This window comes from Podarcis vaucheri (assembly GCF_965113315.1).
Source record: "Podarcis vaucheri genome assembly, chromosome: Z".
In the NCBI taxonomy this organism is placed as follows: Eukaryota; Metazoa; Chordata; class Lepidosauria; order Squamata; family Lacertidae; genus Podarcis; species Podarcis vaucheri.
In genome coordinates this window covers 5,496,138-5,521,662 of record NC_138758.1, presented here as the reverse complement: position 1 = coordinate 5,521,662, position 25,525 = coordinate 5,496,138, and the positions used below count along the sequence as shown (strand labels likewise).

Sequence of the window (25,525 nt, the reverse complement as noted above, 5' to 3'; positions counted from 1 at the left end):
CCAAAAAAGACCCAAGGAGGGAGCAAAGGGGGTTGCTTTGGGTATGGGATATGACCTGGGAAGAGCCCTGAGGGCCAGTTAGAGAGGACTGGATGGCCACAATTGCCACCCCCAACCTCTGAGGTTCCCCAAATCCCCCCACTGGCTATAGACTCTCTCTCCCTTTTCTTCTTTAATATATTTATTTATTATGAATCCAGGCATAGATAGCTCTGTTTAGCTATAATCCATGTTCCAATGAAGGATTTAGGCATTCTATTAAAACAGATTTTCCAGCAGACATTGCAGAATCTGCCAAAGTAATTGTGGGATAAGCAGCCTCATATAACCAACATGCTTAACCATAATGCATGAAGGGGTTAAGACCATAGAGTAAGCTGTCCTGCCAAGCTTAGCTAGGTCACAGCTTGCTCACCTTGGCAGGAAGGGTGATCAAACTCTTTGTTTTCACTCTTTTCCACAATGTGAACCTCCACAAAGAAGATCTAAACTGGATGCCCAAAGTTCAATCTATGTGGGTTAAGCAAGCAATCTTTGTGTTTCTATATAAATAATTTGGAAACAGTTACCATTTTGGAAACTAAGTTTTACTGTCTGTCTTTTCTTAGGGCTGTAAGGAAAAACGCACGAATCTAACCATTGAAAAGTTTGTAAGTAAGCCATTTTTAACTTACCAAATGTGTGGTCTTTTTCTATGTGAAGGGGCTTTAGAAATGACTTAGGAGGAGATATTTTAAAGGTCTACCAGCCTAATTTTCCATTCTTTACTTTGCTGCATGTTTTGTGATTTGAAATCTCTGTTGAGGCTCTCTCACCAAAGAGTAAAGGTAAAGGGACCCCTGACCATTAGGGTTCTGGCGCTCGTCTCGCTTTACTGGCCAAGGGAGCCGGCGTACAGCTTCTAGGTCATGTGGCCAGCATGACTAAGCCGCTTCTGGCGAACCAGAGCAGCACACGGAAATGCCGTTTACATTCCCGCCGGAGTGGTACCTGTTTATATACTTGCACTTTGACATGCTTTCAAACTGCTAAAGAGTAAACCAAAGAGTACTTGACCCAAACCTGGATCTAGGCACCCAGGGGATTCGCCTTTTATTTTACCATATCTAGCATTTTTCCTTTTAGCCAAACCAAATCCAACACTAATAGGCAACCTTTTGGCTCATAGCTCCCCATCAGCACCATGTCAATTCCTAGATCCCCCCCCCCTTCATTTATTTCCAATTCTGGTACCCGTGGCCATGGCAACATACACTGAAACCTTTCAAGCAGAACAGAACTGACAATCACTTTAACAGCACAAAATACCTGAGTTTGGGGTGTGTAGGGGGAGAGAAGCACAAAGAGGCAGCTGTTGAAATTAAAAGCTAATGACTAGAAAACAGCTGGAAACAAATCAGGAGGTGATCATGTGATCTTCACTTGCTGGTTTTCATTTGGTTTTCTTTCCTTTTCCTCTCCCTGATCCTAGCCGGTTGGGTATGTTAATGTTTCACGAGAAGGCATGTTTAAAGCCAACATGAGAGTTTCCAGCAATTCTAGGGTGGGGGGGCAGGGAGGGACTGACTTATATTGCCAGTTTTGCCATTTGAAAATAATACATTTCACAGCAATATTCAAATTTGAGCTTGGAATTGTGGAGAGAGGTGCAACGCCACACTAAAAAACAAAACAAAAACCTTATACCTCTCAAGTTGTTAATTAATTAATTGATTGATTGATTGATTATTTTTGTATACTGCCCTTCATCTGAAGATCACACGGTGGTTCACAACATAAAACTACAAAATGAAAACACAAAATACAATTAAAAAAACTAAAGCAAAAGCAAAACAAAACAATAACCCCCTCCCCCAGCAGAAACATTTAAAAGGCCATGGAATGTTAATGAGCCAAAGGCCTGGTTGAAGATACAGTGGTACCTCGGGTTACATATGCTTCAGGTTACATACGCTTCTGCTGACCCAGAAATAGTGCTTCAGGTTAAGCACTTTGCTTCAGGATGAGAACAGAAATTGTGCTCCGGCGGCGCGGCAGCCCCATTAGCTAAAGTGGTGCTTCAGGTTAAGAACAGTTTCAGGTGAAGAACAGACCTCCGGGATGAATTAAGTACTTAACCTGAGGTACCACTGTGTGCGTTTTTGCATAGCTTCTAAAGATATGTAACAAAGGAACCAGGTGGGCCTCCCTGGGGAGAGCATTCCACAAATGGGGGGCCACTGCAGAAAAGCACTGTTCTCATGTTGCTGCCCTCATGACCTCTCATGAGGGAGGCACCCGAAGAAGGGCCTCAGGATTGGTTTATATGGGGAGAGGCGGTCCTTGAGGTATTGCGGTTCTGAGCTGCTTAAGGCTTTATAGGTCAAAACCAGCACTTTGAATTTTGCCCAAAAATTAATTGTCCCAGTGAGCAACCTGGCTGCCAAATCCTGTACCAGCTGGAGTTTCCGAACGGTCTTCAGTGGCAGCCCTACATATAACATGCTGCAATAACCTAACCTAATGCATCAATGTTAAGCTACTGCTGTCCAAATAGGGGTGCAGCTGGTCCACCAGCCGAAACTGATGGAAGACACCGCAATTGCAGAACAAACATTTTATGGCACTACTAAAAGTGGTTGTTCCACAGACTGACTCAGTCAAGTGAACACATATGAAGGAAGGCCAAGTAAACTGGTCCAAAGCTGTTGGAAGCAAGACTTCCGGGTTAGCGCCACCGGCAATGGCAGGCTTCCTCTGATCTGGAGGAACCCGCTCCGTGAAAATCAGGGTCTGGACCGCCACGGCGAGGCGGAGACCCATCAAAAACCACAGGCGGGAGAAGCCTGTGGACCTGAGATTCAGCTGGCACCTTTACTACTCGCGGGGGAACCCTGCTACGGGGATCCGGAGCGACATGGGGTGAGCAGCGCGGTGCTTCAAATCGATTGCTCTTTTCATGGAGTGAAGCCGCATTGCTGTTGTCGGAGAGCGCCAACTTTTTTCCTGTGGACAATTGGAGTCTAAACAAGTACCTGTGAGTAGAACTTCGTAATTTGGCACCGGAGCGGGAAGGTCTAAACAGGAAGTCCGCCTTCCGCTTTTGTAAACAGCTTGAAGCAAAGACATCGCAAGCTAAAGTCTGGAAAGTCATTTGTAAAGGACTAAATTTCCATAGGTTAAAACTACAAACCCCCCTTGGAAGCAGGAGAAGAGGGGGGAAATCTTAAATTGTTCAAGCCTGCAGGAGAGGGAGTAAAGAAAGATAAATTTCTATCGTCTTGAACCTGGGAACGGGCTGTCAAAGATAGACGTTTGGGGAAAGTTCATTGACTGTGAATAATAACACATGTTGACAGATAGTTAAATAAGAGAAACACATTGACTCCAATGTTTCCTTTTGCACTAAAAAGGAACAAAGATTTGAAAAACGAAAGCAATTTTGTTGCTGGATCTGCTTGTAAAAGGATGGATACAAATAGAAATTGTTTCCTCTAGAGGGAACTTTTGAACTGTTGTTGGAGTGGACCTGGGGAACTCTACAGCTGTAGAGATTAGAGAGCGTGAGAAACAGGCTCTGACCTTGGATAAGAATGTTGACACAGGAAACCTTAGTGTCTGCTTTGTGCAGGACAAGTGCTTTGTTGGAGCAGCTTCACGCGAAGATGGATTTGATAACTACTGCAATTGATAATTTCGGTCAAACAGTGACCACTGATATAGAACGTGCTCAACAACTGACCCAGGAATCTGCCCTGACAGGGCAAGTTGCGGAGAAGACAAAGGAGGAGGTTGTTGTTGAACCTCAAGTAATACAAGTTGAGAGAGATGCAGCCCTGCAGGAGCATAAGCTGTCGTTTCTGAGGACTGAATCTGGAGTGAGGCAGACTTGGAGAGACGGAGTCCTGTCGGGACTGGAGATGGCAAGTTGGTCAGATCCTCCTATGCAGGGATGCTCTGGCCTTTGGGATTTGGTTTTGGGCCAGGAGGAGATTGGAGTGGTCGAGGCACTCAACTTTGGAGGGGCATTGAAGTATGTTTGTTTTGGAATATTTTTTGTTTGTTTTTTTAAAAGTTTAAAAGTTTTAAAAGTCTTGTTATATCTTTTAAAGTTTTTAAGATATAACAAGAAAAAAGAAAAATAAACATACAAAATAAAAAACAGTTAAAAACACACATTAATTTTCAATAACATAACTTCCATACACTTATTTCCTCGGACCTCCTCCTACCTCCCTTCTTTGTATTCCAGTTCGATTTGTTAGTTCAGCAAATCCTTACCATTAAACTTTTACCCATTTGTAAAACCTCTTTTTTCATATCTCTTAAAGCATTACAGCTGGAAACCGCTTAGTTTCTATCCAACATCCTTCTAACATTCATTAATTTTACAATGTTTTGGAATATTTTTTGGATTTTAGTGCTAACCATGGAGAATGGGCTGACCGGCCGAGAAGGGATAAAGACACTCTTAGGTTGTTCCCCCGAGATCTACTCCTCAGAGACAAAGGAAGGAAATTAAGAACAAGACCAGCAGAAGACAAAGTAAAGTGCAGGTACAATTATGAAGATGATCTGCAGAAGGGACATGGAAAAGAGCCTCGGACATAAGATCACCAGGTTGATGGACTAGATGGAACAGATAGAAAAGACTGACAGAACCAGAGACCAGGAAGAAGAGATGGTGGATGAAGATTGGCAGAAAGTTTAAAAATTCATTTAGAGAAATATTGCAAAATTAACGACTGTTAGGAAAATCTTGGAATGAAACTATTAGGCTTTAGTAGAAATGTTATAAGGAGTTATGTATAAATAAGTTTTTAAGTTCTAGGATTTTTTATGGTAAGATAAGGCTAAAATAAATTAAGACAACTAAAGGACAGAATACAGTGAAAGATGGAAAGGATTTGCTGAGATAATTAATAATTAGAATACAAAAAAGGGTGGTGTGAGGAGGTCGAGGAAACAAGTTAATGAAGATAAAGGTATGGGAATATTGGATTTGTTTTTTTAAAATTTTTTGTTCTTGTTTTTGATTTTGGTGTATTGTATGTTTGGTACTTTTTATTTTCTTTTTATTGATTTGTATTGTTTAATCTCATCTTTCTTTGCTTTTCCTTCTTCTCTTTTTTCTGTAACTTTAAATTCCCAATAAATATCATTTTTTTAAAAAACAAAGCTGTTGGAAGCAATGGTAAATTAATCAATGCAGAGTCTTCTTTATAAACAGAATAAAACTTTACTGAATAAAATAAACTTGTTCAGAAACAGCATAAAGAGCATACACAGAGCGCTCATAGCAGCTATCTGACTCTTCACAGAGGCACAGTCTTAGTTACTGAGCCACTCTGTCTGCCTTAGCTTTACATTCACAGCAATGCATTACAACAACAGCACAGACACTACGCTGGGCCTGCCTGCAAACAGGATGCAAATTTATAGAGAGAAGGAGTCACAATGATTCAGCAGTTTGCTGTTAAGAGTTAGCAGTTAGTTGAATGATTGTGTGGGCCTTGTAGGCCTTGCCTTACTGCTTCTCCTCTCAAGAACCTTTGTCTCATGACATTATGTACCAATAGTTACACTTTGAACAGACCTGGTAATGAATCAGCAGCTAGTGTAGGTCTTTAAGCAGGGGCAGCCTCTGAATCATGGGACTCCTACCTCGCTCGGTTCGATTGCTACCTCCAAGCAAATCAGCTGACAAGAGGGTCTGTAGAGCAGAAGCGGGGCCTCTTCCTTCAGCCTTTGTGGCCCCGAAGTGTTTGCGATGGCCTGAGCATTGGTTGCGCCTCTACTAGTCCAGGCAGAGCCGTGGGACACGATTCAAGAGAAGCTCCGCAACTACTACACACCAAAGCCAGCCAAGATTGCTGCCCGCCATGCGTTCTACCACCGGAACCAGGCAGAGGGGGAGTCAATCAACAACTACACCGCCACCCTCTGACAGGCTGCACTGCAAGTTCCGAGACTTAGACGATGCCCTGATGGATCGAATTGTCTGTGGGGTCCGAGACATCCATCTGCAACGGCGTCTCCTCACCAAGCCAGACCTCACGCTGCAGAAAGCCATTCAGGAGGCCGTGGCCTCAGAAGCTGCTGGTAGCCCGTATTTAAAAGACTGTGTTCACTAGACAAACTGCACATGAAAAGCTGTATGGTGAATAGGGTCAAATAATATGCTTATGTGCCTTACTGAAACCAATAAGGGTATTGCTGTATGTAATGGAACCACTATGATTGTAACTAATGCCTTATATCGGTGGGGAGGGGTGTTATGTATTGAAGGTCTCACCCTGGCCACCAGGAGTAGCGTGTATATATTTTTCACTCAGGTCCACGTCAGTTACTTTAGGCGGGAAACCCTGGGTTGTTGTTGCTACAATGTTGACAGCTGGCTGCCTATAAAAGCAGGCTGGCTGAGCTCTTTGCTGTTCAGTTCTGTTCCAGCTTACAAATAAAGAGCTGCTTTGGAGAAATCACTGCGTCATCTGCTATGTCTACCCACTATTCAACAGGTATGGTTTGCTGCTGGGATGTCAACCCCGTTAGTAATTGTGTGGCAGGATTCTGCACTATTTGTGGTTTCCAGATCAAGCAACAGGGAGGCCCCACAAAGGGTGCATTGCAGTAGGCCAGTCCTAAAGTTACACAGAGTGCAGGGATGGAGACACAGGACTGTAGGCATCTGCCTTATCCTAAGTTAGACCAATGGTATATCCTGCTCAGTACTGCCTACACTGACTGTAGTGGCTCTCCAGAGCATAGGACATCCCCAAGCATATCTGGAGGTGCCAGGATTTGAACCTGGGACTTTTTGCATATAAAGCAGGTGCTCCACCACTGAACGATGGCTCAGTGCAAAACCTGCTGTGGTTCCCCACCCCACCCTTTCTCCCTCTCCTAGATTCATAGTTTGGGTTTTACTTGTTGTCACTCTGAATGTGTTGTAGCACTAAATCCTGTACAGATTTAAAGTGAGATGATAGGATGACATGTTGCACAACAGCCCCCAAATGGGAGCATCATTAGTGCCAGGAACCTCTTTGACAATGGGATTAATCCAAGAGCAAGAGACCTCTGTTAGTATTGCTGCCCAAACTCGTTGCGAAGGAGATGGGATGTCATTTGTGCTTCTGTTTCTAAAGCCTCTCTTTTTCCTTTGCCACACTGGTGCACGTGAAAGAGTTGTCACTCACTGTCACCCAGCTAATACTAGCCTGTTCTTTCTCTGGAGAATTGGCTTTTCTGAAGCAATATCTTCCCTTTCTCTTTTTCCATCTTCAGGGGTTGGGGAGCGGTTGTGAAAGAGAACATTTGGGTTGTCTTCCACTAACTTTCATTTTTGCATATATTTTGTACATTCTCCTCTCACTATGCACAAACGCTTCGCTTAGTTGTTCTCATTGCTCCACGATTTTGGGGTTAACATATTATTACTTATTAACATATTGTTACTTGTTATTATTTGTTAGGCTTGTTAGTTTTTACCCAAAAGTTTCCAGGAGATTTCAAAACAGTTTAAAACATAAGTATGTTATACAGTTAGCAAATTATACATAACATTAACAAACTCATACAAAATGCCTACAATTCATGTTCAGTATATATACAATATATTCCTCCTATATACATAAAAGCAGCCCCGATCCAGCTCCTGTTCCCATGGCAAGCAGAAACACTGCCTAGAAAGAGCAGCCCGATCCCACTCCTACTTGCCTGCAAGCAGGATCAGGCTGGGGGGGGGTGGCGGTGACATCCCTTGCCCCCTTGCCTGCTTGCTTGCCCAGACTTCCCTCACTCAGCGCCTCCGAAGCTGGAGGAGGAGTTGTTGCTGTTGTGGCTGCAGCAGCAGGAGGACCCAGCATTGGAGAGTTGCAGGTGCCTGCTCGCTTGCTGCCCATTTTCGCTCTGAAAATGGAAGTGTGGCAATCAAAACGGAAGTTATACTCAAAACATAGCATGTTCCGCTTCCAATAAAAGTTCAAAAACCAGAACACTCATTTCCGGGTCTGAAGTGTTCGGGTTCCAAGTAGTTCGAGAACTAAGCTGTTCAAAAACCAAGGTACCACTGTGTTGCTCCACTCTCTTTCTACATGGATGCGCCAACCTCCCCTTCTAAACTAAAACCTCAGTATTCAGGTTAAATTGCCGTGTTGGCACTTTGCGATAAATAAGTGGGTTTTGGGTTGCAGTTTGGGCACTCGGTCTCTAAAAAGTTTGCCACCACTGGACTAGATGATCCTCGGGGTCCTTTCCAACTCTACAGTTCTATGATTCTGTGTTACCCCAATGAGCCCCCACATGTCAAAACCAGCCCAGGCCCTGGTGCTGGTATTTGATGCTGCTTCTATCAGCTGTTGCTCTCCGGGTGGTCATATGGTGTGACGTGGTTGCCCTGGGTATGGAGGCCCTGGACTTCAGCCCCAAGGCTTAGTGATAGCTGCAATGCTATCTAGAGGTGAGGCAGGTAACTGCCTGCAAGTTAGCACAAGAGGAAGCAAAATGGTGTCCTTCGTGTGTTGGTTGGGCTCCAACTCCCATCAGCTCCAGCCTACATAGCCAAAGGTTGAGAAGAATGGGAGTTTAGCAAGTAGCACCTCAAGTCCTGATATGAAGAGGCAATTGTAATATGTTGTTGTTGTTGTTGTTGTTACTACCACTGCTATCTAGGTCATTTGAGCAGTTCTTCTGCTTCATGATTCTATGATTCATTACTGGAGTGGTTCTTGGATATAGAAGCTGCTGTTTAATTGACTCTAGTTGCCGCCTGTTGTTAATTTCTGCTCTGCTAGTACTGTATTAATTGTTTACATATTTTATTTGAATGTCAGGCACTTTCATGTGGCAGTTTGCTGCAGACTGCTCACACGTGCAAGTTCTGTACACTGTCCACATGACATTGTCCTCATCAAAACACACCCAATATTACTTTCACATTTAATCTGGGTTTGCTCCTCTCATTGACAACCCAATATATATTTTCAAACACACATGTACACATACACATCTGGATGGCATCAGGTTGCAGAAGGCTGGGCAGTATCTTCCTTTCACTCAGGGATGGGGAGCCTGTTGTCCTCCAGATGTTGCTAGACCAGCAATCTCATAATCCCCGACCATCAGCCATGCTGGCTGGTGCTGATGGGAGTCTCAGTCCAACATCTGGAAAACCAGAAGTTTCTCCATCCCTGCCTTAGAAATCAAGGAACAGCAACTCTTGACCTTAACATCTGCCTCTGTGCACCCTCTTGCCCAGTGAAACCTAAAACCAAACTTTCCCAACCTGGTGCCCTCCAGATGTTTTTGATTACAGTTCCAATCAGGCCCAGGGCAAAAAGGTGTTGTCACCCAAAACAAAAGAGAGAACAAACTAGGGAAAGGTTGGCTTCACATTGACAACTGTGGTCCCTGATGTGAGCCTGACGCTTGTGAAACTTTCACATCTTGGACAGATTCCTCTTTAAGATGAGTGAATTTGCCTTGGGACCCAGAACTTGAAGATTTCCTCGCTGCCCCTAGATGAAAGAATAAAACTGAGCCCTGGAGCCCAACCAAAGCATTTCCTGCTCTGTTTTTTATTTGCAGCCATGTATGAATTATTCCAGGGAGGATGCATGACTGAAAAATGGAGATGCAGCTGAAGGATCAGTCAGAAAGGCATGACACTTGGCAGGTCCACAGCACACGGTTGAAGTGCTCAGGTTGTTGATACAGCCCAAGTTGAATGTGCTTCTCAGAATCTTAGCCAGTCTTTGGAAAAGTGAGGTGGGGACAGGATGGGGGTGGGGGTGAGAATGAAGCTTGCTGGGTGGATTTTGTTTCATGTGCGGGGCCCAAATGATTGCTGCTGCCTTTGAGGCTGAAAGAGAAACTGGCTCTGATCATTATGTGCATCATTGAACATATATGAACACAACAGGTTGTATCCAGTTTGGTGCTGAGTCTAAGTCACTTGGTGGTATACTTCTGTTCACAGAACTTTTTTTGCTGGTGCAACATTGCTGTGCAAAAGAAAGCATGTTTGTGGTATTAAGTGGAATTTTCTAATGCACTTCTACAAAAATTCAAGAAAGTTTTTTTTAAGCGTAAGTAGGTTGCTGGTAGATAGGTTGTGCAATAGATTCCACAACTGATGCACAACACGTTCCCACTACTAGTCGCAATGGCTCGGCTCTGCCTCCACAGTCAGAGGCAGCATTGCTTCTGAATACCAGTTGCTACATAACATAGGAAGGGAGACTGCTCTTGTGCTCAGGTCTTGCTTGTGGGTATCCCATAGGCATCTGGTTGGCTGCTGTAAGAACAAGGTGTTGGGCTAAACAGACACTGGCCTGATCCAACAGAGCTCTTCTTATGACAACTAGTGTGTTACACAACATTAAAACTCACCAGTCCACTTGTGATAGCAGAGAATGCTGGATGCAGTCCATGGCGCTCAGACTGGTGATTAAGGTGGCAATGGATCCTGGTCCATTAGAATACCTGAAGCACTGACTCACCAGTCTGCCCCTGCCTGCCTGCCTGCCTGCTTACTTAAAACTAGTCAGGGTGTGGTGCTGCCTTTCCTTGGCCCTTGCACTACCTACTGTTGGCCTCCCTACTTTCCACCCTGCAAAGTGGTAATGTCTTCTTCTTTGCAGAGGACTTCTCTCTGCTTGAAGGTATTGCCTAATTGGAGGGCTCTGCTCAGTTTGGTTTAAAGATAAAGAGTCATAAGAAGGGAGAGCAGCAGGGGCCTTGCAGCTGCCTGTCAACAATGAGTGCCTGGACAGCAGACAGAGCAAGCACCAGCTCATAGTCTTCCCCGCCATCATGAGATTGTATTTCTATTTAATTCAGAGATGGGGAACCTTTAGTCTTCCAGACATTACTGGACTCCACCTCCCATCTCCCCCCAACCAATGGTATGATGATCAAGTATGGCCAATGATCAAGGTCCAGGAGTTCTGCCAACATCTGGAGGGCCACAGGTTCCCCACTCCTGATTTAAATGGTGATAATAATTTCTAAATTTGCACCATGCACACTTAATGCAATTCTATGCAGATCTGTGTCCTTTTTGTTGTTCCTGTTTTGTTAAAATTAAAGTTTTGCAGTTCCTTTGGGGGCTTTTTTTGGGGTGGGATGCAATGCATAGTGGTCACACTTCTAGCATTTCTTATAGCCCAGTGTTGTCTACTACAAGTGGATTTTCAAAATCTCTGCTGAATGATACCTGGTTAACTGGCGATTTTAGGGACTGGAGCTGGGACCTTCTGCATGCAGCTCTATGATCTATCACCTAGCTGTAGATCTTTCTGAATCATGTCATATGCAGAGCCACGTAACTGATCCATCGAGCCCAGTGAACTGTATATTCTCTGTCAGGGTCTCACCAGACAGCTAATTTTACAGCTCTGCTATTGACACCCTCTTTGTTCATTTCATTAGCAATGAAATGTTGTACTGAATCAATCAAGATGTAAAACTGTGTGCCATTACTTTTTAGTCCAGTGCAAGAAACTAAGAAAAGGCCACGGATATTTTGGAATTTCCATTTTCTTCTTCAGCATTGAAAGGAAGGAAGGAAGGAAGGAAGGAAGGAAGGAAGGAAGGAAGGAAGGAAGGAAGGAAGGAAGCCTTATGGGATGCCTTTTAGCTCTGGCAGACTCAAGCTAAGGCAGGTTTTCTACAGCTACAGTCTCCATCTCATGATTTCCTCTATGCCGAGTTCAAGCCCTTTCCAGCAACCTAAATTGCAAGCATCCTTTTCCCGATGCAACCATTTATTCCGCTCATCTGGCCTGCTCACTCGCCACCCCTCACAGAGTTGGCAGTTAGACATCTCTTCCCCCACCCCACCCCCGTTGCATCGCCTGGTACTGTTTCGAGCAGGAAACCTGCTAAAGAGCACCTGTTTTCCATTTTGACCTGCAAATAACAAAACACTATCAGCTGGCAAAGATAATTACTCACTTGTCAGAGCAAGTGCTACTGCTTGATTTGCCACTCTGCACACACAATATCAGCACCACCTTAAGTCAGGTTGTATTAAGCAATTCCTTGGTCACGTGCCCCAGTGTGTGAACAGACACATGCTGTGCTGTTGCATTAGATGGCAGGCTGCATACATAAAAGGAAAGATAGCAGATACTGTATAGACCAAGGACTTGCACTGCTGATAGGCTGTCCTTTTCTGAGTTGATAATGCAGCTAATGCCTTGGGTGGGTTGGCCATCACCTGGCATGCCACAGCAACTAATGACAGCAAAATAGGGGGAAATCAATAGGAGAGAATTCAAGAGAATTTCAATTCAAGGGCCACATTCCCACGTGGACAACTTCCCAGGGACCATAATGGATGTGGCCATATACATACCCTCTTCCTTCCTCCATTCAGGCAAGAGACATCATCCCAGCTGAATGAAACATTCTAGCCGGGTACAATCTTGAGGGCCAGACAGAGGGAGGTGGAGGGCCACATTCAGGCATGAGGTTTCACACCCCTGTGCGTAGGGTTTACTCCTCCATGAATTTGTAGAAACCTTCACAGGCTTGATTGCTCATTTCTGTAGAAGCCTGGGAAGAGAATACATTCCCTGCCCCTTTGGAAGAGGGCTTGCACATATGAAATACCCCGATATCATGTAGCAGCATAGCAACAATCTGAGGAAGTGATGAAATCTGCAAGGAACATCTTCATCACCACCATCATTTATTTGCATGCTGTCTCTGCTTGTTAAATCCAAGCCCGGGTGGGGCAGGGGAGAGCTTTTTTTATTTGAGTTTATAACTTTATTATAACAAGACTCCTGCCCTGGACCTCAGACAAGCTCTGCTTAGGCCTGGTTAAGCCACACTCAAGGCAGTTTACAACAGCAAGAGATTTACCTACTTACAAAAATATTACAAAAAATTAAGTAGCAGTAAATAAATGAAAACAATAAGTATACGATCAAATTAAACAATCCCCACATGATTCATAGTAATGTCTAACAACAGATATAAAGGTAAAGTAAAGGTACCCCTGCCCGAACGGGCCAGTCTTGACAGACTCTGGGGTTTGTGCGCCCATCTCACTCAAGAGGCCGGGGGCCAGCGCTGTCCGGAGACACTTCCGGGTCACGTGGCCAGCGTGACAACGCTGCTCTGGCGAGCCAGAGCCGCACACGGAACGCCGTTTACCTTCCCGCTGGTAAGCGGTACCTATTTATCTACTTGCCCCCGGGGGTGCTTTCGAACTGCTAGGTTGGCAGGCGCTGGGACCGAGCAGCGGGAGCGCACCCCGCCGCGGGGATTCGAACCGCCGACCTTTCGATCGGCAAGCCCTAGGCGCTGAGGCTTTAGCCCACAGCGCCACCCGCGTCCCCAACAACAGATATACAAACAAACAAAACATAATATGATAACAGGAACAAACGAAGCACCTACAAAATTAAATCTTGACCCCCTACAAAAAAACTCCTAAATAATACCCCACCCTGAGAATCTCTGGGCATCCTCAGCGTCAGGTTCTGCAGTACTCACGAGTATGATGGTCTCTGGGCCACTTCAGTAGCAGCTTATGTAGCAGGAATCCCTTAGCTCCTGCCTGCTGCCTCTCACTGATAGATCACTGCCTCTATAAATGGCTTGGTGGGTGGGGCAAAGCCACTATGCTAGCTTCCCCACAGGTGTGTTGCTGTTGCTTACTGGAAGGCTATGATGGAGGAAAGATGGTTGTGGTGCAAACCCACTGACCGAAGCACCAGATGAGCTCTGCTGGGGTACGAAACTCCCTTCCATTTTCCCCCTATCTCTCTCCCCGCATGATCACCAGCTGTTCACCCTCCAACATTTCTTTGATGAAAATAGGGATGTCCCATTCAATAATGGTAATTTTACTATTTATACCCCACACATCTTATTGGGTTGCCCCAGCCACTCTGGGCAGCTTCCAACATATATAAAAACATAATAGACATTAAACATTTTTAAAAAAACTTCCCTATACAGGATTGCCTTCAGACGGCTCAGGGGTTGGATAACTCCATACCCTCCAATATTTCTCCAATGAAAATAGAGACATCCTACCATACCCTCCATCATTTCTCCAATCAAAATAAGGATATCCTAAAGAAAAGAGGGACATTCCGGGATCAAATCAGAAACCGAAATGGCTTCTCTAAATCAGGGATGTCCCTGGAAAATAGGGACCCTTGGAGGGTCTGCAGTTGGCTAGGATCAGGTAGTTAATCTATTCCTAATTGGCTAGGAAATGACAGCAAAGAAGGAGCAGTTTGGATGATAAGCAGACACAGAAAATGTGAACAGACTCAGAAGTCAATTTTCTTGAAGAACATTGTGCCTGTTCCTCCACTACCCACCCCAGAAAGCACAGCAGAAACCACAAACCAGAAATGAGTGACTATTTGGTGCAACCCTAATTCTAACCCTGGTGATATATCAATTCAATGTTTCAACTTTGGGTGATCAAGAATGCCCAAAAAGTAAGGTAAGACACAGTTATGGCAAAGGATCACCTAGTTGCCTTTGGAAGCATGAGGGTACAAAGTATTAAGAAGATAATGTATTAGAACAGATATGGGGGACCTGTGGCCCTCCAGATGTTACTGGGCTGTGATTCATCACTGCTGACTATTAGCTGTGCTATCTGGGACTGAAGGGAGTTGGAGTCCAGCAACATCTGGGGGGCTACAGGCTCCCCATCCTTCAGACATCAAGGCAGGGTATATCCAAGTTCTGTCAAGGCAACATGAAGCAACAAGAGGCTTCCAGATGTACAGCTAAAGGTGGAGCTGGAACAAGGTTTGAACTTTGCTCCAGCAGCAGATAACCCATGACGGAGCCTTAAATAATAATAATAATAATTATAATTATAATTAAAGTATTTTTATTTATACCCCACCCTCCCCCCGTCCTGAGCCAGGCTCAGGGTGGCTAACACCAGTAAAATTACAATAAAAACATAATGGGGGGGGACAATTTAAAACACAGGTTAAAATGCAGCCTTGTTTTAAAAGTCGTCCATGGATCAAAACCATAAGGGGAAGGAAAACATAAGGGTCAGACTGAGTCCAGACCAAAGGCCAGGTGGACCAGCTCTGTCTTGCAGGCCCTGCGGAAAGATGTCAAGTCCCACAGGGCCCTAGTCTCTTGTGACAGGGCATTCCACCAAGTTGGGACCATTACTGAAAAGGCCCTGGCCCTAGTTGAGACCAATCTATCCACCTTGCGGCTTGGGACCTCCAAAGTGTTGTCATTTGTGGACCTTAAGGTCCTCCGCAGGACATACCAGGAGTGCAGTTCAGCTCTACCTTCAATGGGAGAAGCCTCCTTAGTTAAAGGGGGAGACTTTCCTGTTTCAGCAGACATTGCCTCCAACAGCAGAGGGCAGACAGGGTCCTCAGGGAGGGAGGGTTCCAGTGTGGCTTTCTCCTTGGGCCAGAGGGGTGCTTGCAGAATGAGCAAATGGAACATCCAAAGCCAGCTCTGAAGGTAACCCCCTCTCACCCTCTGACTCGTCTTCTAAATCCCAGCCTTGTCCCCTCACTCAACCCACCACAAGTGATGCCACAGCAAGGGAGTAGCAGAAATCCCCACAGCCTTAAAAAAGTGGCACCATCAAACCTATCCCAAGGAAGCATCACTGCATTCTGCAGCACACTAATGGAATCATGCCAACCACTTGTGTGCACGCACAATTAGCGGGCCCATTCTCAATGCTATGGTTGGCACCATGCTTGATGGCCACACAAACCGTTCCATGATGCAGCTTTGTGTGTTGGGCTGGAAGGACAACTGCAAGCAAGGACTTCGTGGGTGCTAGTTATTGTGCAAACATTATTGCCAAGGCAACGTCACTCCAGCTTTTGGGGGGTACATGTGGAGAAGGGGTTGTTTTTTTGCCCCGGTATACACAGTGCAGCTTCCAAGTAAGGCTGGGTACAAATGTTCCTACGCATTACAAAGATTTTGTTTTCCCTGACACTTTAACAGGAGAGCAAACTGCAATTAATATACCCCATTAAAGCAGACAGCACCCAATTAGTTATCATCCATTTTCAGACTGGGAATCTAGATGCACAAAAAGGAGAGAGAAAAGTGGAGGGGGTGAAGCCATGGAGCCAGCTTCTTATTCAAAAGGAAAATACATTCAAAACTACAGGTTTTCAAAGACACATTTAACTCACAATGGCACGGATACTCACTTGGCCTTTAATGTGAAATGGAGTGTTAATTTTTTCTCTGTCACCTCTTAATTGCTTCCTTATTATACTGTTCAAGCAGTTAATTGCTAGACAGAGTGAAGGAGTGTTTGCCGGGAAAAGGAAATGCCACAGAAACAGCGCAGTGGAGTAATTGGGTTTGATATAACATTCATTGCAGTATTACTTTTAATGGCATCAACAACATTAAGTGGCAAAGCTAAATTGTTTTTCTAACATGAGGTGGGGGTTGGGATGGTGGGTTGAAGGAAGTGGAAGCAAAAGACTGAAGCAGGAACAGTGTGATGGGCTGCCATTTCGAATTGTTTTTAAAATATCTATGCACCAATCTGTTGTGCATAGGTGAGCATGATGACCAGCTGTGCTGGAATATGGAGGGGGGAGGGCAATGTGCATGCAAATTTGTATCCATTTGAAAGCAATGCAGTGTGGGAACTGTATGTATACCCTGCTTTCCAGCCAAGATGGTCTCTCAGAGCAGGTTGCCATTCAAGTGCATGTAAAATGACATCAGGAATATGGAGATTCAAAATAGTATTTTCCCAACAGAGACAGTGCCTCTGCCTCTGCTTTCTCCATGCTTGAAGCTAAGAATGTAGGATTGTTGTTGTTGTTGTTGTTGTTGTTGTTGTTAGATTAATCACCTTCTAAACCACCATCTCAAAGCAAATTACAGATACAATGATTAAAAATGGTTGAAAACACAGAAAAACAACGGATAGGTTTAAAATAAGACCAAAGGCTAAGACTAAGGAATATAAGAAGAGCTGGCTGCTGGATAAGGCCATAGAACCATCTAGTCGAGCATCCTCCTCTTACAGTGGCCAAGAAGATGCCTAGCTGGGAAGCCCATAAGCAGGACCTGATTGGAACAACATTCTTTCCAGCTATGATTCCTAGTAACTTTTATTCAGAAGCATACTGCTTCCAACAGTGTAGACAGAACATATGAAGCATCGTTGGTCATCACTGATAGCCTTTGCACTGATAGCCTCTTTTAAAACCCTCCAAGTTGATTACTTTTCCAATCCAGTAAATTTCTGAGGAGTCTTAGAGTACAGGACAGGAGAGGTAGTGACAGCAGAGTGGGTACTTTTCACATGTTCTTAAGATTTTTGCATGCATTTGCTCCTAACACGTTCAAAGCTTCAATGCCTTCAATGCTCAAGGATTAGAGTATTTATGGTAAGTCAAGCCTTCAGCACAATTGTTTTGAGTCTGTGGCATGATGAGGTCACAGAAGAGGTCTGCAGAATTTGGGGGACGTATTAAGTTCATAGCAAGTCAGCCAATGGTCCATTCAACTCAGCATTGTCTACACTGTCTGCACTGACTGATAGCAGCTCTCCAAAAGTTTCAGACGGGTTCTCCTCTGGCCCCTCTTTAAGATGCCCAGGATTGCATCTGCATGCAAAACAAATGCTCTACCACTGAGCCACAGCCAAGGCATTTCACTGGGTCAATCTCTGGCTTCTCCTTGTATGACTTGGGGATGCCTGCTTCCTGGGATCCTGCTGAGCCACTGCCAGTCTTTGTAAACAATGGTGAACAAGATGAACCAATGTCCTGACTTGATATAAAGAAACTTCCTATGTGAGGAGAATATATAAAACCTCCTTTTACCTTCTGTTTAGTTGGTGTTGTGGTCCTGTGATGATTCTATTGCACTTAGTGGTTTTTCTTTTGAAATAGTTTCAGAGGCATCTTTATTGCTTTGCTTTGTTGAATGCTTCTTCAAGATTTGCAGAAGCAGAGTGTAATAAATGTTACAAGGGAAGGCTTAGATGAAACAGGAAGCTGTGCTTCAACCACCAAGAAGCCTGAACTAGAACCTTTCCTAGGGCATCAGTGTTGTCTCATCTGCTCTGCTCTGAGAAGTTAGGCTGAGCACCACTTTCTGGGTAGAAGTTGGAATTGCAGGGAGTACAGCCACTCCAACCAAGAAAGTCTTCTTGTGGTGGCTCATTGGCTAAAGTCATAGGACACTACCTTCCGCCAAGTCAGGCCACTGGTTTATCTAGCTCAATATCACCTACACTGACTGGCAGTGGCTCTCCAGAGTTTCAGACAGAGGGTCCAACTTGGAGATGCTGGGGACTGAACTTGGGATCTTCTGTGTGCAAAGTAGATTTTCTACCCCTGTGTCATACATGGACCTTTCCCACAAATTCCCACTAGCCATTGCTCACTTTACCTGGTCAGTACCAGGCAGTAAGATCAATTCCTAATAAGAGACATCAAGATAGGATTGTGCTCACCAAATGAGGAGGGGGGGGACTAAATCCCCAGAATGAGAAGGAAGGGATTACATGCACTTACTTAAACAACAAAGCATGGATCACTGACTTTAATGAGGTTCATTGCAAGCTAAGTGCCAGTATTCAGAATTGGTATTATTTCTTCTGTCCTTTTATTTATTAAATGCATAGCAATTATTAATGCAGACAAAGCAAAGGAAACATTGAGACTGAAGAGCAACACTGTCCAACTGATTTAACCATCACACTTAAAAATACATTGATATAATGGAGAGAACAAGAATGTTTGTCGAATTCAATAAGTACCGTTTTGGCAATGGACAATCCAGAGGGGGGCAGGAATGCTCCAGTTTGTAACTTTGCCTATTGGTGTTTAAACATGCAGATTAACTCATTATAGTAAGGCTATTTTTACACTCTGTGATTTATTTATTTCCCATTTATATTTTAAAACAGCTGGCCTTCTCAACACACCCAAAAGACAAGCTACAACAGCAACTTGTGTTGAACCAAATAGGCTTGTCTCGGAAGAGACTCTGTGCAGCATCAATTAAATAAAAAGAACACCCACATTTCTCTCAGTTCAGAACTATTTTTCATAGTTTTGTTCCTTATTCATTGGTGTTAGGGACCAGCAGAGATATTCCGCAAACAGAGGGCTCAAACATTGTAGCTGGGGAAATAGCTCAATGGTAGAGCATCTATTTTACATGTGGAAGATCCCTGGTTAAATTCCCTGTACACTGGTACCTCGGGTTACATATGCTTCAGGTTACATATGCTTCGGGTTACAGACTCCTCTAATCCAGAAACATTAATAATTGCTATGCATTTAATAAATAAATAGTACTTCAGGTTAAGAACTTTGCTTCAGGATGAGAACAGAAATCGTGCAGCAACAGCGGGAGGCCCCATTAGCTAAAGTGGTGCTTCAGGTTAAGAACAGTTTCAGGTTAAGAATGGACCTCTGGAACGAATTAAGTACATAACCAGAGGTAGCACTGTATCTTCAGACAGGGCTGGGAGAGTCTGCAGGTTCAATCGCCAGCATGTAACTTTTTTCTTTTTTTTCTTAAGTCGTCTTAAGAAAGCAGCCATCATTGTTAGGGATGAGTGAATCTGTCAGTTTAGGTTTCTCTCTCTCCCTCCCTCTCTCTCTGTTTTTCCAGACTTACAGTAAGTTCAGACCTCTGCATTTCCACAAGTTTGTGATAATAAAAAAGGAAAAAGCCCTCCTGAAAATGTATCAGCATTTTAGCAACAGCTTCTACTAATGTGCACATTTTTGCATGTAGTGCTGCCTAATATACACATTTTCACAGCGGACTTTGTTACCAAACTGCCATTTTGTCCTTCCCCACAACCACTTCAAATTTGGTGATGATCTGTTCCTCCAGATCAGCAGCACAGCAATGGGCACCTGCTTGGCCCCACAGTATGCCAGCATCTTCATGGCAGATTTAGAACGTTTCCTAAACTCCAACCCACTCCAACCTCTCTTGTACCTGCGATACATTGATGATATTTTATTATCTGGTCAATAGACCCTGGACACCTTCCACCAGACATTCAATGACTTTCACCCCACCATCAGCCTAACAATGAACCAATCTACGCACACTACTATAAAAATACAGGATGGGCGTATAGACACCACCTTATACCGTAAACCAACTGACTGACAAACATATCTACATGCTTCTAGCTACCATCCCAAACATCCCAAACAACCCATTGTATATAGCCAGGCCCTACGTTACAGCCACATCTGTTCCAACTCTACAGACAGAGACTCTCACCTAAGAGATCTACAGCAAACCCTTTTAGAACTAAAATATCTGCCCAATGAAGTTAAAGAATACATCAACAGAGCCAGATTGATACCCAGAGAGAACCTGCTGCAAGACAGACCCCCAAAAAGAAAATAACAGAACACCAATAGTACCGTATTTTTTGCTCTATAAGACTCACTTTTTCCCTCCTAAAAAGTAAGGGGAAATATGTGTGCGTCTTATGGAGCGAATGTAGGCTGCGCAGCTATAACAGAAGCCAGAACAGCAAGAGGGATGGCTGCTTTCACTGCACAGTGATCCCTCTTGCTGTTCTGGCTTCTGAGTTTCAGAATATTTTTTTCCTTGTTTTCCTCCTCCAAAAACTAGGTGCGTCTTGTGGTCTGGTGCGTCTTATAGAGCGAAAAATACGGTAATCACATACAGCTCCCATGTTAAAACAGTTCATAATAATAATAATAATAATAATAAATTTTATTTATATCCCGCCCTCCCCAGCCGAAGCCGGGCTCAGGGCGGCTAACAACACTAAAATAGTGCAACATTATAAAAACATCATAAGAATTAATTAAAATCAGAATTGATGGCAACCATAAACTAAAGTATTGTAAAGATTGCCAAAGGAGGGAGTCAGGCTGTGCCCTAACCAAAGGCCTGGTGGAACAGCTCTGTCTTGCAGGCCCTGCGGAAAGATGTCAAGTCCTGCAGGGCCCTTGTCTCTTGTGACAGAGCGTTCCACCAGGTTGGAGCCGCAGCCGAAAAAGCCCTGGCTCTAGTTGAGGCCAGCCTAACCTCTCTGAGGCCTGGGACCTTCAAGATGTTTTTATTTGAGGACCGTAAGTTCCTCTGTGGGGCATACCAGGAGAGGCGGTCCCGTAGATACGAGGGTCCTAGGCCGTGTAGGGCTTTGAAGGTTAAAACCAGCACCTTAAACCTGATCCTGTACTCCACCGGGAGCCAGTGCAGCTGGTATAGCACCGGATGAATGTGATCTCGCAGCGAGGACCCCGTAAGGAGTCTCGCTGCGGCATTCTGCACCCGCTGGAGTTTCTGGGTCAGTCTCAAGGGCAGCCCCACGTACAGCGAGTTACAATAATCCAGTCTGGAGGTGACCGTCGCGTGGATCACAGTGGCTAGGTCAGGGCGAGAGAGGTAAGGGGCCAACTGCTTAGCTTGGCGGAGATGAAAAAATGCCGCCTTTGTTATAGCTGTAATCTGCGCCTCCATAGAGAGGGAGGTATCGAAGATTACACCCAAACTCTTGACGGACGGTGCTGGCACTAATTGCACCCCCGCAAGAGATGGGAGTTGCCCCCTCAATCCCATATCGTCCCGTCCCAGCCAGAGGACCTCTGTCTTCGAAGGATTTAACTTCAACCGGCTCCCACGTAACCATCCAGCCACAGCTTCCAAGCATCTGATCAGTGTGTCTGGGGCCGAGTCAGGATGGCCATCCATCAACAGATAGAGTTGGGTGTCATCAGCATACTGATGGCAGCTCAGCCCAAAACTCCGGACAAGCTGGGCGAGGGGGCGCATAAAGATGTTAAAAAGCATCGGGGAGAGAATCGCACCCTGAGGCACTCCACACACCAAGGAGTGGCGGGATGACAATTCCCCCCCAAGCGCCACGTCAACACATCATCAGAGATCTACAACCTCTCCTAGACAATGACAGTTCTCTTTCTCAAGCTCTGGGAGGAAGACCTTTCATTGCCTACAGACAGCTCCTCACCCACAATAATACAACAACCAGACTTAACATGGACACTGGTACCAGAGCCTGCAATAAACCCAGATGCCAACTTTGCTGCCAAATACACACACACACATACCATCACTGGCCCCAACAACATCAAACATACCATCTCAGGACTATTTAATTGCTCATCTTCTAACATAGTGTATGCCATCAAATGCCAGCAGTGCCCTTCAGCTCTCTATATTGGACAAGAGAACAAACCCTATGCCAAAGGATAAATGGACATAAATCTGACATCAGGAATCACAAGGCAGAGAAACCAGTAGAAGAACACTTCAGTCTCCCAGGACTTTCTATACAAGATCTCAAAGTAGCTGTCTTATTACCAAAAAAAATTCGGAAATAGACTGAAAAGAGAAGTTGCTGAATTGCAACTTATTTCCAAACTTAAAACCATGGAGAGACCTGGTCTGTATAGAGGCATTGGATTCTTATTTCATTATACATGACTAAGCTATTTTTCACCTTCTCACCCCTTGCCTTTTCCTGGAAGACCTATTGCAGTCGTTAAGAGTCGTCAACAGGCTCATCTCAGCTATCTGCCAATCTCCCATTCCCACCACCCTTCTGAGTAATACCCCTCCCCACCTTCTCACTATATAGAAGGGTCTGGCGACTTCTGTTTCAGTGTATCTGAAGAAGTGTGCATGCACATGAAAGCTCATACCAGTAACAAACTTAGTTGGTCTCTAAGGTGCTACTGGAAGGAATTTTTTTATTTTGTTTCGACTACGGCAGACCAACACGGTTACCTACCTGTAATATTTTCACAAAGCAGTTTTCCCACGTATGATGCATTTTGTATGTTACTTTAAACCAGTGTTTTTCAACCACTGTTCCACGGCACACTAGTGTGCTGCGAGATGTTGCCTGCTGTGCTGTGGGAAAAATTGAAAAATTCGAAAGATTTTTTTTAAAAAAAGTTAAATTTTCGCCCACTAGGCGGGCGCCGGACTGTGTCCACCCTATTTTCCATCTGTCCTGGGTGGGGATCAGATCGGATGGGATTGGATGAGAGCGGACAGGCGGTCCTCTCTCATCCGATTCCCCATAGAGAGCAGCGGGGCTCTGACATCACCCTCTCCACACACAGTGCGGAGACGGAGCTGTCATCCGCCGGCTCAGCGGGGATCAGCGGATCAATCCCCGCTGAGCAGAGTATGGTCCGCAACGTTCGATTCCAGCCAGAATATCAGCTTTGTGTTCAGGCCCAGGTTGCGCACTGAATAAAGTATTTTATAATTTTTCATATTTCTGTTTACTTACTATTTCATAATAAAGTAATTATAAAATACTTTCTTTGTGTTTATTTGATTCCTATTCAAGAGAATTACTTTATATATAGTCAATATAGGCACAGAGTTAATTTTTTTAACATTTTCTAATGGTGGTGTGCCTCGTGATTTTTTTCATGAAACAAGTGTGCCTTTGCCCAAAAAAGGTTGGAAAACACTGCTTTAAACTACATATGAATTTGCCCTAATGCATGCGTTGAACCCAGCTCAGTAGTAGTTGAGAAGCCAGTGTAGATGTTTTAATAACAATGTTATGTGCTGCCAGCCAGATACTCGCATCAGCAGCCTAGCTGCTGCATTCTGCACAGGCAGGGCCTTTTGGAACAGGCCCAAGGGCTTCCCCACATAGAGTGCACTGCAGTAATCCAGCCTTCAGGTTACCAAACACATGGACTCCCGTGAGCTTATTGCTACTCTGCCAGCCACCACTGGAGTGCAAAATTTATGCAAAAGGTTTGGGACAGAAATAGTTAAATAAGAACTAGATATTTTTTAAAAATAACCAGGTGGCTTACCTGCGTCAAAATCCATTACCTTGACCTGCCCCTATTTTCCTTGATGAAGTCCCTTACCTAAACCTTTTCCCCGTCTACTTCCAATTTGCTATTGTTTAAGCAGCCCAAGAACATCCCACATAACCCTGAAATCAATTTAGTGAGGTCGTCCTTTTGTACAACAGTTTTTAAATCTGTGACATTTACATTTCTATAGCTTTTTTTACTTTATTTAAGAACCCCCCACAAAGGATAGAATATTTTTATATGAAGGAAATGTGGGGAAGAGAAGGGAACCAACCCTGAGCTCTGAAAATATGAAAATCATTTCCAAATTGGTTCAAGGATTTAAAATGTTTGGCGTTAAACGAATCTGTAATATGAGGAATTTCTTTGTGTGTCAAAGTTCTGACGCTTCCATTTTTAAAAAGTGTGCAGAAGGTCCTCATTATACCGTGAGCGAGTTGGTGGAGGCAATTTCTCATTCCATCCCATGAATTTATGTTCTTTTCCTCCAAGTTCTGAAAAAAGAGCTAGAAATAATCTTTTCCTGACACTTCATTTCTTACAGATGTATTTATACGCAGAGCTTGATTGACTCCAAGATAATTCTGCACCTTCTTCCGAGGCCAAAGAAAGAATTTAGACATAATGATCAGCACCGTCATTGTCAAGATAATCAGTTGTCAAACTTTTGTGCAGCAGAGGAACCTGACTCATAGAATTACTTTGGAGGCTTAGAGCAATGGAGGAGCCCTGCTGGATCAGACTAAAGGTCCATTGAGGGAAGAAGCAGAACTCTTTTTCACCCAAAGGCTGCAGACCCTTCCATTAGGGGGTCGCCAAAAGGTCAACAACTTTGCCAGGATGTTTACTTTTTGAAATATGGCAACCCTATGTTCCATAGGCCGGTAGTGGGTACAACCAAAAACAATAGCAGGCTGTGGCCCATATCAATGCAAAGTAGACTACATTCCAGGCATGCAGAAGGCAGACTTCTCTGCAGACTCCTGCACATACATCTATCCAACTTCCATACAGATGGGCAAGAAGCATTGTCATTGTTCAAGGACTTGCTGCAGCCAGGCAAAAGCATCTGAGAAAGGTGCAGAGGGGGCCAGTGAGAGCTGTGGCCTCCTGAGGGCCAGGTAGGCGCCATCTGCACTATGCATTTCTATTTTTTGTAATAATTTTTATTAAATTTTTCTGTTTTACAATTTCAAATAAACATTTTACAAACTTTGAAATATCCAATGACTTTCCTCCTCTTTCCATGGTTCATTTTACAAACCACACATCCCTGCATATTTTACTATAACCATTCAAATCAATTTTCCACTTTTACATCCATCAAAAATTATTTACTCTGTTGAATTTATCTTAGTGCTGCCAGTGTTTTCAGCTGTATAGTTATTTCCCATATATTCAATAAACGTTTTCCAATCTTCTTTAAACGTATGTTTTTCTTGCTCTCTTATTCTATATGTTAAATTTGCAAGTTGTGCATATTCTGTCAACTTAAGTTGCCAAACCTCTTTAGTTGGGATCTGGCTCACTTTCCATTTTGGGGCTAACAAAACATGAACCCCAGTTGTTGCATACATAAATAGCCTTTTCTGACACCTGGGGATTTCAGTCTGGATTATTTCCAATAAAAAAGACTCCCGTTGTTTTGGGAAAGTAAAAAAAAATAAAATTCATTATAAGCCCTTTCACAATACCCTTCCACCACATGT

At 44.1% G+C, this 25,525-nt stretch overlaps 1 long non-coding RNA gene across 1 annotated transcript; it reads left to right on the top strand.

The window, feature by feature from the left end:
• The first annotated feature begins 424 nt into the window (after nt 1-424).
• On the top strand, nt 425-24,630 carry LOC309523490. The gene is made up of 3 exons (XR_014215403.1): nt 425-514; nt 609-650; nt 24,361-24,630. It is a non-coding gene; the product is annotated as an uncharacterized lncRNA (long non-coding RNA).
• Nucleotides 24,631-25,525: the final 895 nt, after the last annotated feature.